General features: G+C 33.7%; 1 long non-coding RNA gene and 1 pseudogene across 1 annotated transcript; one reads left to right on the forward strand and one right to left on the reverse strand.

Annotated features, from left to right (window-relative positions):
* Positions 1–1,296: 1,296 nt before the first annotated feature.
* On the forward strand, positions 1,297–1,857 carry LOC141638231 (uncharacterized). Its single transcript, XR_012542050.1, has 3 exons — positions 1,297–1,508; positions 1,633–1,662; positions 1,775–1,857. It is a non-coding gene; the product is annotated as an uncharacterized LOC141638231 (long non-coding RNA).
* Positions 1,858–3,389: 1,532 nt separating this feature from the next.
* Positions 3,390–15,355, reverse strand: LOC141638333 (uncharacterized; annotated as a pseudogene).
* Between the last annotated feature and the right edge of the window lie 4,902 nt (positions 15,356–20,257).

Genomic DNA, 20,257 nt, shown 5'->3' on the forward strand with positions numbered 1-20,257 from the left:
TTAGGCCTTAAAAATTTATCATTTCTTTTATTGGGTCGTTGTATATTGGGTTAGGACTTAGAAATAGTAGTAGTTTTTCATTTTAGCTAATAAGTGAATCAAGAAATTTTGGGCCCCTTATACACTTGGGCCCCGGTGCGAAGAGCTGAAATGCTCTATATATGGGCCGCCCCTGCTTTGACATTTATTTTTATAAAGATATATTAATCTAAAAATTATAAAAATTATTATACCATTAAATTTCTCATGAAAAAACCTTCAAGTGAGTATACATTTCATTGTGTTACCTTTTGTTTAGATGGGAGGGAGTATAAAATTAGAAAAAAAAAGCTTATTCGTGTGATCATAACCATGAAAAAGTGCGACATAATCAAATTTTGTTATACATGAATTAGTAATCAATTTTTTAAAGTTACTTATCTTACAACTATCTATTATAGTCTTGCCTATCCATTGTACTTATGTCTACTAATGACAATGAGTGAAGTGTTTGAGAGCTCTTATTAAAAGTTAAATTTACTACTCCCTCTTATTCACAGATATTTTTCACATTTTCTAAAGCGGGAAATTCACAAAGATCTTTTATTTTTCTTATTTGTCTATAATTTGTGGTTAATATGACATGTAAGTATGTAACCCTCATTCTCTCCCCAACTTTCATTTTCCTCCACATATTACTAAATATCCGGTGTGGAAGATCATACAGAACTAGGTTAAAACCAGTGAAATTCACGGGTCTGTTTTTTGAGGTGGCATGAGAATGGTTAATAGTAGCAAAAATATATAGTTTAAAGATTTTACGTAGTTATTATTTTCGAATAATTATTCATCTTTGAGATATGTCGTGTTCAGTACTATGATCAAAACTTACAATACACATCTAATTATTTATTGCACAAATTTTAAAATATATAAAAATTTAATTATCTATTGCACAAACTTTAAAAATATATAAAAATAGTCTTACATTTAAATTTGTGTATTACCGATTGTTAGAAAACTCGATTAATAAAAATATCATCAAAAAATTGTGTTAAATAATTAAACATTACTCGACACAAACTCGATTAATAAAAATATCATCAAACTCTTATAAAGTTAAACATTTCAATTTTCATTAATATAGAATATAAATATATCAAATATTGAATTAAAATTCACGGGTAAGAAACCGAGTCCATTTACAACATTGTAATAAAATTAATGTCCGTATTACTCATTTACATTACTCGACACAAACCGCTAAAACAAAAATAAACCGTTAAAACAAAAATTAGATGTAAGACATCTAGAAAACTCCGTCCAACTCTCTCACACACCTCTACCTCCTCACCTAACATCGTCCAACTGATTTCATCATCTCCTCAATCGTCACACCCCAACATCTTCTACCTCAATCATCATCATCATCTCTCAGGCAAAGGATTCCCTTGGCTTTGCGCGCTGGCAGTAAGGGGTGGTTCCGATCCCGCTTCTTTGATATATAGGCCGCTGAACGAAATGTTAAGGTAAATCCGTCATCATATATAATTAATGGGCCGTAGTAGAATCTTTATCAGAGGGACCGGGGACAATCGTCTCTCGCATCTTTGTTAATCTGAGTATTGATCGTCTTTCTTAATTATGTCACAGATCATCTAGCATCAGCGGATGTCGTCCTCGGTGAGTAATTATTACCTTTGTATCAGATATTTTGATTATATAATGCTAACGATTGCTGTGATGGTAGTTTAATTTGATGTTACTTGTGATTTATATGTTGTCAAGGAAGCAGATCTGTATTTAGAGGGAAAAGAATCACAGCTGGGAATCGTATTTTATCAGTCGTGATGATGTGAAGGGCGGAGTGATAACTCAGATCACGCTGATTATTTGATGTTCGATTGTTCAATTAAGGTGAGTTTTTGTACCTTGATTGTTATATTCGTGATTAATTTGATGATACTTGTGATTTCATTTGAGTTTTCTGAAGCAATGTAAATTTGACATTAGGGAACAAATATTTAACATTAGTCGTTTTGTTGTTCACCGGAATTTTAACAACAGTAACCACACTAAAAAAAATTCTTTTACCATAATTATTTGGGTTTCTAAAAACCGTCGTCACACGATATTTGAACACACGCTGATGATTTATTCGAATACATTTAATTAAAACAGCATAAGATAAATAGTGCTACCTGCTCAACATTAAAACACTATCATTCATTTTCACCGGTGACTTCTTTGGTGTTTGAAATCTGGTCTGCGTCTTGATAGTATTTGCAAATAACCATGTAATCTTGATAGTTTGCTTTCAAGTAGCTGCAACCTCCTAAAAATAATGACGGTATAGTTATATGGCTCCTAGATATAGATGGTCCAGTCTCTGCCTTCACTACACAATTATCTATATTTTTGAAACTCTCTGATCCATTCTCTGTCTCCTTGTCTTTAGACATATTGGAATTCTTAATTTTTTTTAAGTTTTTTGTGGTTGTGAACAATGGAGATGATTAGGGCTGTATTGTCGATTTTATAGTGATTCTTGTAGGGTTTGTTTTGTGGCCTAATTGCCGTTATTTTAGGTCGTATATTTCGCATATCATTTTAGTTCAGTTATTTTAGGGATATTTATATTGGAGAAGATAATTTTCTAAGAGAAGATAAGTTGATAAGATATATATTTATATTGGAGAAGATAATTTTTTAAGAGAAGATAAGTTGATAAGATATAGGGGGTGTTTGACCTTGTTTATATATAAAATGTGTTTTTCCTTTTTAAAAGGTTTTTTGTATAAACTATTTGTTGGAATTAAAAATTATGTTTCAGTGTTTCATACGTTTCAGCAAGTGAGTAATTTTTTGTTTCTTATTTTAAAAATATCACAGGTATACCTAATATTATAATTTGAATGATATTTATACAGACGAAATTTGCAAATATTTTTTTATACGCTCAAATATTATTTTTTGCATGTCATAAAATCTTATGAATACAAACAAAAAATAAAAGTAGAAGTAGATTTCACGTGATATTTGAGCAGGTAGTTGGAAAAGGGGGGTCTCTTAGTCATCTCTAAGAAACTTCATATTTGAGCAGGTAGCACTCTAATTCATGGTAGGACAAATGAAATAAAAATTAAAATCAAAAGAGCCTAACAAAAACATGCTGCTATTGGTAGTGAAAATACATGCTGCAATTGAACATGAAATATGATTGTATATATTACTTCTAAAAATACTGTTTGATCTGCTGTTAATATTATACACAGCATTTACTATTTTATTTTATGATTCGAAACATAAATCTTTTGCGCTAATGTCTTGAAATTAAAGAGTAAAAAGAGTCGCTAAATTATTGAGCTAAGATCAAAAAGTAGGCAATAATGTACGCTGACAACATGCCGTTACAAATTATCAAATATTTCCTTGTAGACGACATTTGTCGTCACATTAGATGTGACCCCTTCTTGGTCACAAATGAGCACTTTCAATCCCTTTTTACTTGTTACCCTGGAGATTGCAACGTATAATTGTCCATGACTAAACACCGGCCTAGGGAGGTAAAGTCCAACATGGGAGAGAGATTGTCCCTGACTCTTATTAATAGTCATAGCAAAACATACGGTAACTGGAAATTGTCTTCTTACGAACTTAACGGGGAACTTAGTCTCATCTGAAGGAGACAAAGATAATCTAGGTATATATACTTTGTCCCCCACCTTGCTACCGGTTATGATAGTGGCACCAATAACGCGTTCCCCTAGTTTAGTAACCACCAGCCTTGTGCCATTGCATAAACCACGGGTTTGATCAATGTTTCGAAGGAGCATTACCATAGCACCGACTTTCAACTTCAGGTTATGATTGGGGATACCAGAACACTTTATAGTGTTGAGAAACTCGGTAGAGTACAAATCTTGCATGTATATATTGCTCTCTTCTTTACTTATTTCATCTGAGCTTAAGTATTCTTTTTCAATCTCGGGAATCTTCGACAATATATAATCATTGACTGTCTCAAAGATTTCATGCATGGGAGCAAGAACAGCCCGTTCTTGCAAGTACTCGTGGTTCCCTAAATTATCTTCCAGTGATGGATATGTGCTATTGACAATCGCTGCAATAGGGTCGCTTGTTTGGGGTATGAGAATGTCCTCGGGCATCTCAATATCAACCTCCCCATCATTAGGGCCGCCGAGTAACCCATCTCCCACCTTTAATATCCATTCTGAGAACTGCCTGATCTCATCTGCATTGGAATTAGAACCTCCAGCTTGGAGACGCATGTTTCTTGTAAGCTTTAACACCTTTATATTAAAAAAAATATATATAGCTTATCAAAAATGGAGTATAAAACCATATATATATATATATATATATATATATATTAGTAGGTAATAGTAAATTCGTATAAAGTATAGTTTTACCTTGCATTCAGACCATAAGTATGAAGAACTGATCGAAGCGCCCACGATATCTTGCCTACTCCCTTTCGGCACCACCGGTAGAATCTGACGAAAGTCGCCGCCAAAGACGACAACTTTACCACCAAAGGGCTTATTCGGGTCACCATCAGCCGAGAACCTCATAACATCCTTCAAACTCTTATCAAGAGCCTCGAAACAATTTTTATTGACCATGGATGCTTCATCCCAGATAATAAGCTTAGTCCTTATCAATAATTCCGCTAAATCAGTACCCGGTTTTATGCGCGGACACGTGGAGTGCTCGGACGCATTGATTGGTATACCAAATCTTGAATGAGCTGTCGATCCATTTGGAAGTAGGATTGCTGCAATCCCACTTGAAGCGACAGGAAGTACAATCTCTCCTTCGCTTCTTATGGCGGCGCATAACGTCTTCCATATGAAAGTTTTCCCCGTACCGCCGTATCCATAGACAAAGAAGACCCCTCCTCGTTGAGCCTTGACTGCATCCATTATTTCATCATACACAGCTCTTTGCTCATCTGTCATAGATGTGATAAGTTTAACATGCTCCTCCTTTAGTGCATCTTTGTCATAAGACAACTCACCTAATATCAATTGGTTTATGTCTCCTGATGTGAATGAATCATCAAGGGATGGCATATTTTCAAACCTACGAAGGGTGCTACCATTGCTTTTGTGCAATGCTTCAATTTCTGCCAAAGCATATTGTTGCAGCTCCCTCTCGCTAAGTTGTAGATCTGCACAGTTGTACACGAACCCTTAACAATGTAATCAAACTATTTCATAAATCTTACATTATATAAAATTTGAGTATGGTTTTAAAATACCTTCATTCCGTAGTGTTAAACGTCTCCTATAGAGAATATCATCGGTCAAATGACGCCAGGTCTTCTCCCATACTAACTCAGGCTTAGCTAAGTTGCCGGCCATTAATAAGGTGGCAAAGAGGTGTCTTAGGTATACACCTGATCCCCAATCACTCGCTTCTATAATAGCATCAATATATTCTTTGTCATCACCAAGCAAGCCTCGAGCGTAGCACGCTTCTTTAAACGTTGGAAAGACTTCCTTATTAAACGTCCGTATGTCCTCGTATGATGTAGGACCCTTGACAAAATTCAATAGTGTTCTCATATAATACAGTTCACCACCACCAGGGGACATATGGTGCATCCTTCCAAGGGAGAATCCCCGCTCTCTTTCGGACCATCTCTTTTGATCCCTTTTCCACACATACTTCATCGGAAACTCAGCATATGTCAATTCTCTTGCTTCAAGATGGTGTTTGTTATATTCCATCCACTTTAAGAACATTGTCTTATTAATATTGTCTCTTTCAAGGACCGTGTTGATGTGGTCTTCATCATTAAAAACAACCCTCTGCTCATTTGGTAGGTGAAAATCTAGCCTCTCAACGGGTGGTGTCTTATAATGAATGTCGAATGCAAAAATTCTCCAAACGGCCTCGCACGGTGAAATATATCTGCAATCATAATACCTCTGGATCTCGTCTATCTGATCTGGATTCTGATTATTACGACTTCCGTGAGTCGACTGAACTGTGACTCGATCATAGCCCTTATTAATGTACTTGAATAAGTATTTGATAGATCTCGCCTGATTGCACCACTCCACATTAATGTGTGCGCGATATTTAAGCAACAATGTGGTATTGTATGGGACTACAAAGCTATTGTCAAGAAGTTTGCCACCCTTTTCAATTTTTGCTCCATTATTCCTCCTCCTATACCGGGGGTATCCTTCAGAGTCGACAATAGTTCGGTCGTTAAATTTTTTTGGAAAATGTCTAGAGCAATTCGAATCAACCATACACGGAGATTCTGGATAACCATCCCCACACGGACCGTGAATCATGTATTCCTTAACTGCCTCATACAGAACAGGATGTGTAGCTGGATCTGGTATCTCTGCGCATATCAATTTATCTACGTCAGCAACTTCGGGGAACTTATCATCTAGGTGTAAGAAGAGCAATATATGAGCATGAGGTAGGCCACGTTTCTGGAATTCAATTGTGTATACCACTGTGAAAATAGAAATATATAAAATTGTGGATTAGTTCAGTTGTTGGTGTTAAATTCGTTTGATTATAACAGCCTAATTACATTACAAAGTTGTAAAGGTAAAGAAATTACCTCCTCTTGTGCGGCCAAAAATATGACGTTCTTTCAAGTCTTTCATGAGCTCTTGTAGCTTTATCTTGAAAACTCGATCGAGTATATCAGGTCTGTTTTCAGACCTTAGTCCCTTCTTTTTGAGGAACCTGGTTATTTCTGGCCACTTTGGATTACACGTGAATGTGATGAACAGATCGGGATAACCGCACCATTTGCAAATAACCATGGTATCCTGATAGTTTGCTTTCAAGTAACTGCGACCTCCTAAAAATGATGGTGGTACAATGATACGGCTCCCAGATGAAGATGGTTCGGTCTCTCCCCTTGCTACCGAAGCAGCTAGAATTTTGAAACTCTCTGATCGAAGTTTTGGCTAGTTGTAACGGATAAAGGAAAGCCGTTGAGATTCCACCATCATATAGCCGTCAACCAAGAATTGTTGAAATGCTTTACCCGATGATAATAACGTTGAAGGTTCTTTGTCCAACGGTCGATCCTGTATACGGAAAGCAAAAAACTCACGAAGAGTTAGCTGATTTCGTGCGTTTTCACCTTTGCTTGACTTAGAAATTGATTTTTCACTGTGCTTGATGCCGAGTCTGTAGCCGTCTTCGCCGAATGGAAATAGGAGAGGATATTGCAATGATAGGTAGGAAGGATGCAACTCAGATATTCGTTGCAATCGGCCACTACGCGTCTCAATAATTATGTCCCTCTTCTCTAATGTTTCATCAATGTCACCAACAATAAGAGCTGCAACCTCAGAAGCTGTTGGGAGATTGTACGTTCTTCCGTCAGTTTCTCGCCTGCTGATTAACCTCATCTTAACTTCTCCTTCCATTCCTGAACTCAATCTAACCCTGACCATTCTGAACATTTTAGCTAGGGGATTGTACCGATCAATCATCTCTCGTAACAGAGTTATGAGCTGATCATTAAATTGTTCAGGATTTGTTGGGCTGCATATCACATAAATATATAAGTAAGTGAGTCTCTTAGAACATAAAATCAGGGGGATTTTTCCTATGCTGGATCATTAAATTGTTTTTTAGATTCTTTCTTACCTGACGGCATTTTTCCTATGCTGGATTTCTTCATCTGTATCATAAATGTAAAGCTGGCAGAATTTTGGGGGAGCCGAATCTGGTGGTAGCAAAGACCCTATTAAATGAAAATTCTGACCACCCATTTTGAAAGTGTAAGGTCCTCGACCTCGATTGACTGTATTGTCGATTTTTCCTCCCATTGAGGTAAATGAAAACATCGAATTATATGCTCTGATGTTGTCAATAAAGTGCCTGCTTTGCGGATGGCTTTGACTCAACAAATCTCTTAATAATTCAGGAGGATGTTTCAACATAGGGAGTTCTATGGTTCCATCCATGCAACACAGAGAGAAGGTTGGATTTTTTTGGCGTCCTATTCTTTCGTACTCTTTCTGCGTACCACATTTCTGCATAACAGTGTTTGCAGCTGTAATCCTTATCCCCAATATCCCAGTAACCTTCGAGTGTATCTTCTAGTGTTTCTGTTGCTGACATTAAGTTAGGTCACAACGTTATGTTAGTAATGATTGAATATTTTTCTTAGGCTTATAAACATTGCCATTTACTTTTTTTTTCCATAGCTACATAAATGACTCATTCTAAAATTACCTTGCTCAATCTCGCCAATATCAAAAACATTTCGACTTGATGATGCCTCACATCTGGTCAATTGTTGTTTATTGGCTGTGTGCATCGTTCTTGATTCTGCGAGGACGAAATGCCAATTACCCAAAGTAGAGTAGGTGGTTAAATAAAACAAATAATCATAAATTCATATATATTATACCCACCACTTCTACTTGATGACGCTTCTATATATGGGAAACACATATTTCTAGTCAGGCTTTGAGATATGTTTGTATTCTGCGAAGTGAATGTAGTCACTTGGCGAGATGCTGCAATAACGAAGTGTATATAAGCAAAGGCAAAATAGGTAGAATATATAAAAGAGGTGAGATAATGAAATGTATATATATATATATATATATATATATATATATATATATATATATATATATATATATATATATATATATATATATACCTTCATATGCGTTACAAATATTCCTAGTCAATTCCTCAAGTATTTCTCTACTGTAGTAAGCGGATTGCTTCGAGGTTACGAATGAGGTCATTGGAGTCAATGCTGCAATAAGATCAGAGAGATTACGAAATGCAAAATATTATGCTAAAAGAGAAGATGAAATACATGTTTAACATATATTATTATACATACCATTCTGACTTGATGATGCTTCATATGTGGAGACAATATTCATTTTTAAAGAGTCAGCTATATTTAAGTAGATAGCATAGTTAGTAGAGAAGAAAATTATGAGAAATTTTGATGATACTGTAAAAAAAAATAGGAAATGTAGTTCTGAAGTTTCGTGTTGATACCAATTGGAGGAGTAAAGTGATTTGAGCTCGTATACACATTCGTCTCATATTGAATTCCATTATTAATATCATCTGCATTACCTGCATTTGTATTGATTATAATACTTTAATAACACGTCTTCTTATCAAATTGTTAATATTAAACACTAACACAGTGATGGTGCTTTATGAATATGAACAGGTAAGGTGATGAATTGTACCGGTGGCACCACAACTCAGCAGTCTAGTAGGAGTACCGCTGCCAGGTGATGTGCTGTTGCTCATCCTCTTTGTAGTTAAGATCAATTTTCTATTCTGTCTTGCATTGGTTGCATTTGTTCGATGTGGTGCTAAAAGATGTAACATAAAGCATATTATGACCCATACATTATGTACTTGAAAAGTAACAAAACAGAATCATGAGTGGCTTTACAATTAAGTGAACTCTAAAATTACCTTGAAGTATATTAAGTGGTGATGTGCCCGTGTGAAAGACATTTTGGTGAAATGGGCATGTAGCATGGAAAGTAAGCCATTCAAAGGTCGCTTTGTTTCCTTTTTTCCTTTGGGATGTAATCAACTTTCGCTTTTGTCTTGCGATTTTAGAGCATATTTGACAATTTTGGAAATATTGATATTGAATAGCTCCTGGTATAAATTAAGTAGATGATTGATCAGAGTGATAAATTCCACAATTTATCTTTGAAAAACTTTTACATAATGAATAGATTCGAATGACGTACCGTTACGGATAACATTATTCAATGCATTAGATCCGTAATTTGTCGGGGTGATACTGTTCACAACAGGAGATGCGTTCCGACTTGATATGTGTTGTATGTTTTCTGAAGATAGGCACATTTTCATGTGGTCACTTAAATAAATGGTTATACGTACCTGTTCCAAAATAATGGCCTATTTCTATACCTGTGTGTCTTTTATTCATAATGGCTTTTCCCTTTGCACGAACATTAGTTAGGGCGCTTTGAGTATTGGCTTTTCTCTTTCCTCGAACATTGGTCTCTGTATTTTGAGAGTTTGCTTACTGTTCAGCATGTATACTTGCAGTATAGACAATTGTGTGATGCAAAATTATAAATTGAAATTTATAGTGCTTACATGCATACCTTTGTTCAGTGGATGTTCAGTGGATTTTAATTATTTGTGCCTTTGTTTCTAGTATTGGCTAAAATGTAACTTTGTGTGCTTATAAAATACTGATTGTCCTAAATTAAACGATTCATAAATAAATAAATAAATACCTTCTATGGAATGAAATGGTTGTTTCTTGTTTTCCAGATTCAGATTCGTTATATCACGTAAAGGATTGACCACGCTGGTATATGAACTCTGAGGTAAGTCTTTCCGCTCCGATTCTGTGAAGGACCGTTCATTTCCTGAAATGATTGAAAAATTTTATAAATACTTTGAGCAGAGCATTTCAAGTTCATTAACTTGACTGAGTTGTATTACCTTTGTTTTGATTTTTGATTCTTGCCTTCCTTTTCTTATCATTAAAGAAATGGTTATAAGAATATCACACTAAATAATGGCCTATATCTTTACCTGTGTCTGTGTCTCTTTTATTCGTAATGGCTTTTCCCTTTCCACGAACATTAGTTAGGGCAATTTGAGTATTGGCTTTTCTCTTTCCTCGAGCGTTAGTCTCTGTATTTTACTTGTATTAGTACTGTTCAGCATGTATACTTGCAGTATAGACAATTGTGTTATGCAAAATTAGAAATTGAAATTTGTAGTGCCCACATGCATACCTCTGTTCAGTGGATTTATATTATTTGTGGCTTTGTTTTGAGGATTAGCTACAACATGAATTCATAGTTATGTAATTTTGTGTGATTATAAAATAGTGATTATCCTAAATTAAATGGATTCGTAAATTAATACCTTCTCTGGCCTGAGATTGTTGTTTCTTGTTTTGCAGATTTAGATTCGTTATATCACTTGGAGGATTGACCACGTTGGCGGATGAACTCTGAGGTAAGTCTGTCCGTTCCAATTCTGTGGAGGACCGTTCATTTTCTGAAATGATTGAAATTTTTTATAAATACTATTAAATGGATTCGTAAATAAATACCTTCTCTGGCCTGAGATTGTTGTTTCTTGTTTTGCAGATTTAGATTCGTTATATCACTTGGAGGATTGACCACGTTGGCGGATGAACTCTGAGGTAAGTCTGTCCGTTCCGATTCTGTGGAGGACCGTTCATTTTCTGAAATGATTGAAAATTTTTATAAATACTTGGAGCAGAAATTTAAAATTCATTAACTGACTGATTTGTATTACCTTTGTTTTGATTTTTGTTTCTTGCCTTCCTTTTCTTATCATTAGTGGTTGGAATATTTGGAACCATCCCTGGTTCGAAAGAATCCTTGTCAAAGCTTGCAGTCTAGCAATTTTTTTTTATGCAGAATGTTGGTGAAACCAATTCTGAGAAGTATTTTATCTTTTTGTGGCATTTAGATCGTCAAAAGTGTGGAGGTTAAATAGATAGAATATTAGGGTTCACACTAACCTTAGTAAGAGTGAATTCATTTAAATTTTTGTTTTCCGCCAAGTATTAATTATTTAAAATGACAGCATAAAAATCTTTTAAATGAAATTTTTAGGTGCCAATAATCAGTTCTGTTATTTTTAGGTGAATATGGTCATTTTTTTATGCGCAAAAAATCAGTTTTCAATTTTTTAGGTGAATATGCTCAATTCCCTCTGAGGCGCGAAAAATCAGTCTTTGGTAAGATTGAATTCGTTTAAATTTTCAATTTCCGCCAATTTTAATTATTTAAAATGATAGCATAAAAATCTTTTAAATGAATCTTTTAGGCGCCAATAATCAGTTGTCAAATTTTTAAGTGAATTCATTTAAAATATATGGTGAATATGGTCATTTTTGTAGGCGCTTAAAATCAGTTCTGAATTGAATATGGTCAATTTTTTAGGCGCAAAAAATCAGTCCTTACTAAGAGTGAATTCATTTAAATTTTCGTTATCCGCCAAGTATTAATTATTTAAAATGACCGCATAAAAAACTTTTAAATGAAATTGGTGAAGGTAAGGTAATGCTCACAGGGGAGTTGGCTAAGATCAGTCCTTATGGTCAAACTAATGCTCACAGGGGAGTTGGCTAAAAGAAAGAAGCAAGCTCAAACTAATGCGACTATGTCTGAGTGATATGCTTTGAAACAAAATATGTATCAAGTCCTGTTTTCTCATGATCATTTTAGTTTGTAGTTGTCCTTCTCAGTGAGGGTAATTACTATTATAAGTATGAGTTAGCAACATACCTATGAAAAATTGATCGATACTGTCAATGCTCAGATTTCAAGTCTAACAAATTACTTTGAAAATCGCATGATTTATTAAAAAGCATAATATTCTATGTTTGGGTCGTTTAATACCCTTAACCTAATTATTTTGGGTTCTAAAAACCGTAGACTAAGATAGCAAACTTGTAAATGGGGATTAATACCCTTAACAACATTATTTTGGGTTCTAAAAACCGTAGAACAAAATAGCAAACTTCTAAATGGGTTATAATACCCTTAACCTAATTATCTGGTAACGTGTCACCGAGATCACTCCTTTTCGACCTTGACTTGGATCAGTTTTTTGGTGGCTGAAAATTTGTCCTCTATGATGCTTTTGGTGGCTGAAAATTTGTCACCCATGATGCGAACCTCACAATCATCATCACTGCTTGCGTCTAACATTTTTGACAACGATCGTTTTAAGGGTGGGGTGATCAGGCAGTCACTGACTGAACTTTCGGATGGACATTCCTGCATTCAAAATAAATAATAAATGCTGTAAAGTTTTTATGTCATTGTATTTAATAGGTAAACTTGAGCAGAAAAGACCTTATGCAATGTCTAACCTTATTTTCAGCTATAGCAACACAGTCTTTGGGCTTAAGATCGTGGCACACACTGCCAACTTCAGCTTCCTACACAATTTGTTAAATTACGTTATATAACTTTGTGAGCTCAAATTGTCAATGATGTACTATAGCGATTAAAATCATTTGGCACACCTTAATATCCAAGTACTTAGTTGCCCAGCGGCCCACCATATCCTGATCATCACTCATACTAAGTACTGTGTATGACTTTGAATTTTGCTCCAAGTTGTACTTTGAGTGGACTTCCACCTTGAAGACAAATTGCTTGTCCATAAAAATGTCGAAATCTGGTATATCATCCTTTCGACCATTCTGCACGAAGTATGTTTGATGAGAATGTAGCTTCCCCATATCTCTGATTTTTGTTTTGGTACAAAGAGTGAAACTTTCTTCCAATTAATCACACCTCTAAATTTAAGAAAATAATTCTGAGCATACTAATGTGTTTACTAATTTCAACGAATTAGTACTCATATTTCTAATTTGAACAATCTTTAATGACAGAGGGACGATAACCTGTTCAAGAGCAGAGAGCATGTTTGCTGCCGAGACTTTGGTGAAGCTCGTGATTTGCGTCTCAAAGATGACAAATTCAGAGACCTCATTATCTGTACCAATGACGCGAAACTTCACTTGATACCTGATTGTGAGAAGTATATGATCATGCCATATCAGATATACATAATCATGGAGTGAGGTATGCTAAAATGTAAAAAGCGTTTATTTGAAAATACTACGTCATCTTTATAGTACCTTGGTATGCTAGTGTCAGACCCTTCCGTACTACCAATGCATTTTGCCCTCTTGCAAACCCACCTACCTGCATCATTCTTGAGAGCTTTTGTTGTGCAATGTTTGCAGCTATCGTAGTACCACTTGGCATTCAAGTCAACATCATATATAGTTGCAACCGTCACATATTTCCCAGCCTATATTTGCAGCAAATGTAGTTGTAAATTAAATCATATATAGTATCATTTGTCACATATTTGCCAGCCTAAATAAAATACAATAATACCTTTTGACATTTCTTGATCTCTGAGATTGTACTCAAATTATCTCCCGATAGCATGTCGTCAGACTCACTCGAGATATAGGATATAACATTCGAGTCGCTTGGTTCCTCACCATTATGTAGTCTTTGTTGAATTAGAATTGTGAAAATCAGTTAGTTGACAATACTTATCTCAGTAATAAGCATAATGTTATCAATAATAGTTAAGTTTGCAAGAATATTTTCATCAATAATAGTTAAGTTTGCTTACTCTCCAATGAACGCTTCCACCTCTGGAATTGCATGGTTGAGATAGAAGCGGGTTGCGTGTCTTGTAGTTGTCACTCTAACTTCCCCTAGATAGGTCATCGAATATTAAACATGATTTGAAAATGATTATGATTAGTACAATTTATTTTCGTATACACAAATAGTTCTATACCTTCCCATTGACAACGTTGAACGCAACGAATGACAATGATGGCAGGTTCAGTAGACCGATTACATGCATCAACATAAGCCTGTACTAAACCAACATAGTCGTTCCATACCGAGCATGCTAATTTTTCCTTCCTGTGTATATGTGGTTTAATAGGTTATTTAAATGATTAGAGTAAATAGATAGGTAGTTAGATAGTTAGAGGATGTATAATTGAATGATAAAAGTATATGAGTTATACCGAATATTCTCAAGGTATATAGTCATCCAACTATTTCCAGCCTTAGTTGTTTTGACTTCTCCGACTCCAGAAAATTTGCCAATGACATCTGCGTGTATAAATTATAAATAACAATTTTAAATTATTCTTAATATCAGTAAAGAAATTAAAAGTATAGAAATTATAAGTATGAGTTAGCAACGTACCTATGAAATGTTCATCGGATACCCTCTCAGATAGAATATCACCAAAGTCCACAAACTTGAATCCATATCGAGGAATGAGTAGATCGTGAACTTCTGTAACAACTGTAGGATATGCAAAATAGATGCGAACTTCTCCTGAAGTTGCAATTTCAGCCCCCTTATTTGCATTCACGGTGAATCTTGAAAGTTTGTATAAATGTCCCTCGTTGATTCTATTCTTGAATTTGAAAATGATGCTTTTGCGGATAGTTGCTTGAATTAGATTGTCCTGTAAATTATAGCCATTATGATATGTTATGTAAAGGTACATGATTCTTTCACATAAAACTGTGTAAATTAAGTTGAAAGAAGCAATACCTCTGCATCTAATAATAGCATTTCTAAAGCTAATGTTTCTTCTTTATTGTAGAAGCTTTTTCTTTCCCATATGTGAACAACACGCACGACAATCTCTGCGTTGAGCATTTCCTCTTTCAGTTGACGGATTGCAACCGGAGTGCAGTTGAAGGCCATGGTACGGTGTTGGAAATTTTTTCTTGGTTTTGTGAAAAAAAAAATATGAATGAACGATGGAGATGGATGAAAATGTGTGGGTTGCTATTATTTTTATAGTGATTTAATGGGGTTGCACTGACTGTTACCTAGATTTTAGGTGGATAATAATCACATAATCATATAATGAAATCATTATTATAATTACTATAATCATCTTTGATTTTATTATCATAATCTTCTTCCTAAAATATAGGACATAAGTTGTTTAGCTGATTGTAGATGAGATGTATGTATATCAGTATATGGTAGCCGATTTCTCTCAATATGGATGGATGGATATGATTTGATGATTTGATTTGATATTATCTCCTTTCTAAAATATAGGAAATAAGTTGTGAAGTTGTGTATTTCTCTCATTTGTGAATATTTTTGTGATGTTGAAAAAATCACGTTGAAATAAAAGGCAACAATGCAGTGAATATTTTTTTATTTATATGGTTTATGCGAGATTATCACAATGGAGTGAATATTTGTGAATATGATTTCATTATCATTATCATTATGTTAATTATGTTAATAAAATAAGAAATGATTTGATTTGATATCATCTTTGATTTTATTATCATAATCTCCTTCCTAAAATATAGGACATCAGTTATCAGTTATTTAGCTAATTGCAGATGAATGTATATGGTAGCCCTTTTCTCTCAATATGGAATGGATGGAATGGAATATATGGAATGGAATATTCCATCACGTAGGATTTTAGATTTTAGATAAGATATTTTTTTTTTTTTCTAAAATCACGTAGGATTTTAGGTGAGATTTTTTTTTTCTTCAACTAATGCTATGGCCGTGACACGTAGGATAGTGCTTTTCTATTGTGATGCCACGTCAGCTTCTTGGCTTGTGCATTAGAGAAGTATATAATGATAGGAGGGAGTATTAACATAAGTTTTGGCTTTAATTAATAAAAAAATATAAAGTAATGTTATTTAAGAGAAAAATGGACGTAAAATATATATTTTTTTTAGTAAAATTTTGCTTAGAACAGAGTAATCTGAATACTCATTCCAAAACGTTAAGACCAAAAATGATTTTACTTGAAGTAATGAAAAATAATCCAAAACAATGCAAAACGGCATTTGAAAATCGCATGTGACATAAGTTATACTGGATGACAAATACCGAGTATGACATAGTAATAATGAGATGATAATATTGATGGGCTTCTCTACATCAGAAGAATAGACTTGCCTACACCAGGTAGGAATTTGTAATGGATAAGTTTAATCAACATGGCTCTGAGTTTGGATTGAGTTTTTTTCGCTAAAAGGATTAGAAAATTGAAATATTTTTATAATCTCTCTGTTCCAGTCATTTGTTGTCCTTTGATTTTGGCACAAAGACCAGGAAAAGAGAAGATGACCAATTACAAAATGACAAGTGGAACAAATTGGGTGTGAATGATCAAATTACTCATTAAGTTCATTCTTAAAATAGAAAGGACAACAAATGACTGACACATCCAAAAATGAAAAAGGACAACAAATGACCGGGACAGAGGGAGTATAATGCAATGTTTATTTGTTATTTGTACTTAAGAATATTACAACTAGCTCGTGCATTGCACGAGTATTAAATCTAGTATATATACTTAAAAGATGAACTTTTCGAGCAATATTATTGGTTATAATTTTTGACTACTATTTTTGAAATTTAATATATTGATAAGAAATTAAAATCAGTTAAAATAAAATATGATATTTGGTAGACTTCTACGTAAATATACCAATTAGGATATTATTAGAAGTCCTTATCTTATTGTTATTAAAAGGTGTAACACAAATTCTCATCAAGATACATTTACATATATCCACAAAGTTCAAGACGGATACCATTTTACCTCACAATGTACCCACTTTTTCTCTCTCTGCAACACTATTCATGTGGTCCCCTTTCTCCACTAACCCATTTTGTTACCATTTTATCTCACAAAATATCCGTCACAAATGATAATCCGTCACAAGTGAGACCAATTGAAGGTGTAATGAGTCTAACAGTCCTAATGTCAATTATAATCAAATCCTTCGTACGAATATAAGCGGTTGGTTTTTGAGTGTAAAGTTTGTATCAAAATCAACTAAAAAACTCATCAATCCTATATCTATCAATCAATATCAATCAATCAATCAATATATATACTTAAAAGAGGAACTTTTGAAGCAATTTCATTGGCTATTGCTTTGGAGCGATTTCATTGGCTATTGCTTTTGTTGAATAAATTATGTGTATAAAAAAAATATATTTAATTAAGATAAAAATCAATTATATAATTATTTTAATTAGGATAAAAAGATGGCAATTTTTTAGTTGCACTCACATACGTATTCCTTGGAGAGTTTCACTTCAATACAATTACATATTAGTTTTATATATAAGATGTAGCCCCTAGGATACGAATCATTGGTTGCCTATATACAAACTATAAATGCAATTTGGTCATATTAGTTTTCATGAATTTGGTCATAAGTACTCGCTGCAATTACGTCGTGGCTTCAATATTCACTCGATCAACTTTTTCTTTTTACTATGTATAATCCATCCTTATACGTTGATTATTGGACATATTTATATGAGACTAAGAAAAGCGGGAAAATCAAAGTTGATATTTCTAAGCTATAGGATGTTCTAAACTTTGTGGAGGATAATAGTCTAATATATGTAGATATGATTTTAATCTCGATGAAGAGATATGTATTAATCGTTCATTGTTATCTACTTTTTTGATTTCATACGCACTAAATTGACGTGCGGATATTTTTTTTCTTCTTAAGGCGATTAATTATATACATGCTACTGCAAAGGGTGATCGTGCCGAGATGAGAATTGACTGAGATGGAAAGGCAATGGTAGACCGAGATACTGTGAGCCAGACAAATGCATCGATGGACGGTATAGGTGTGCCGAAGGAGTAGATGACCAGTGCGTGGTAGTTCGGATGTTGTGATCGGAGAGAGTGGTAATTAGTAAAGCTCGGGGGAAAGTGATGTCGGTGGAGGTCAGTACATACAGCTTAGGAAATTGAGTAGTTTATACCGGCAATAGGAGAGAAAGAGAGGAGGACGAACATGGAATAATGACTAATGAGTAGTATTATTGAGAATCTTCTCCATTATCAAAACAAAACAATCTGTTCACTCAAGATTTATTATTGTAAATCTATTCGGTGTAAATCTGTTTTGTTAGTTGATATCCTTTACTAATATTCTTGTGTAAATTTGTCCATACTAACTTTTCTTGTGTAAATTTGTCTATACTAACTTCTCTTATCAGTTGATGTCCTTTAATATTGTCATGTTATCTCTCATAATTTAGTTGTATGATATATATTTGACTTGGCTAAATGGCAATTTTAAGTTCTCTAACTATTCTTATGCTTTGACAGCAATAATTACGCATACTATTTGTTCAATGTTACCAAGCATATATAGCTCGGCAACATAATACAGAGTAAAACAAATAGTGGTATTAAAAGTTTCACGAATGCTTATTTAAAACCGCTGATCAACCCTAAACATAAGATGGGTCAAGTAGTTAAATAAAATAAAAGAAGAATGCATATAGAAAAGTAACAGAGATGTATAAGTTTTACCCTTTCTTAACTAATAATATGGTTCTTGGAGTTTGTACTACTGTGATACTATCTAATTTGTCCTATTGGCGTTTATTATACTTGAGCATAATTGTCGCTCCGATCAATAACTTAGAGTCCGAGTTTAATTTAATAAATGATCAAATTACAAAATTTAAATAAAACAAAAGATGGATAAAAGAATATAACTTTGAGGATAAAGATTGAATTGCTCAAATAATTGTTTGTTATTATGTATGAGTATAAAATTAATTTTTGTTCATTTGAGTTTAAATCAAACTCAATATGAATGGTGTATTTCATTGATGATGAATCAGTTTTAATTAGGTAGTTAGTTAGTTTTAAGATGAAAGCAGAATAAAAAAAAGTTTATTTTTTATTTTTTATTAAATAACATTAATTTAGTAAGTATTATGCCAGAGTTGTGTTTACTTGCGTAAATTTACGATTTAATTAAAAGAAACGCCATGAGATTTGATGTTAGAACATTGGGATTTAGGATTGAAAAATAAATTGAGTTCTGTATTCCCTATGACAATAGTCTCACTTAAGTGTAAATTTATAATAGACAAGTAAATTAGTTTGAGACTGGTACCTCATCTGACACTTCCTCATTCCGTATATTAACTTTTCGTGAATATGCATTTGAACTTAATTTATCTTAGTTATTTATTTATCTTGAATTAGAATATTCATCACAAAGAATGAAAAAGGTAAATAAATAATTAAACGAAAGGAGTATATAGGAAAATTACATGAAGTAGAATGCATAGGGAAAGACAACCTATTTGCCATATATACCCAAACGGGTGATATTTGAGCCGTTTTATTGTTAAGATAGATACCTTCGTCTTAGGAGAGACTGACTGATTTTATATTACCCGAGGACCATCAACACCCTATTTTTTTCTTTAATATTAAGTGTACAAACTGATCAAAATACGAGTAAATATTCGTTTCAAATAAAGAAACTTTCTTTTTTTAAGGACAACAAAACGAAAGATACCTTGAAGCCACTATTGTGGTATGACCCGGGCAACGCCCGGGCTTGAAATCTAGTCTATATTAATAAAGGAAGCTTTTTTCGAGCGATTACAAAGAGTTCCAAGTTTTGTGAATCGCTCCGAACAATATTAATCTCCAAATTTTACACACTACTAAAAAAAAGATAAAAAAATAAACAAGTGTTTGAATTCCGTTGCACATGCATGTCTATCACATACAATAATAAATATTATTAAAAAAAAAGATAAAAAAAAGTGTTTGTGTTCTAATAATAATGAATTCCGTTGCACATGCATGTCTATCAAATACAATATTATTAAAAAAAAA

The sequence above is a fragment of the Silene latifolia genome, unplaced genomic scaffold (genome assembly GCF_048544455.1).
Source record: "Silene latifolia isolate original U9 population unplaced genomic scaffold, ASM4854445v1 scaffold_20.1, whole genome shotgun sequence".
Classification (NCBI taxonomy): domain Eukaryota; kingdom Viridiplantae; phylum Streptophyta; class Magnoliopsida; order Caryophyllales; family Caryophyllaceae; genus Silene; species Silene latifolia.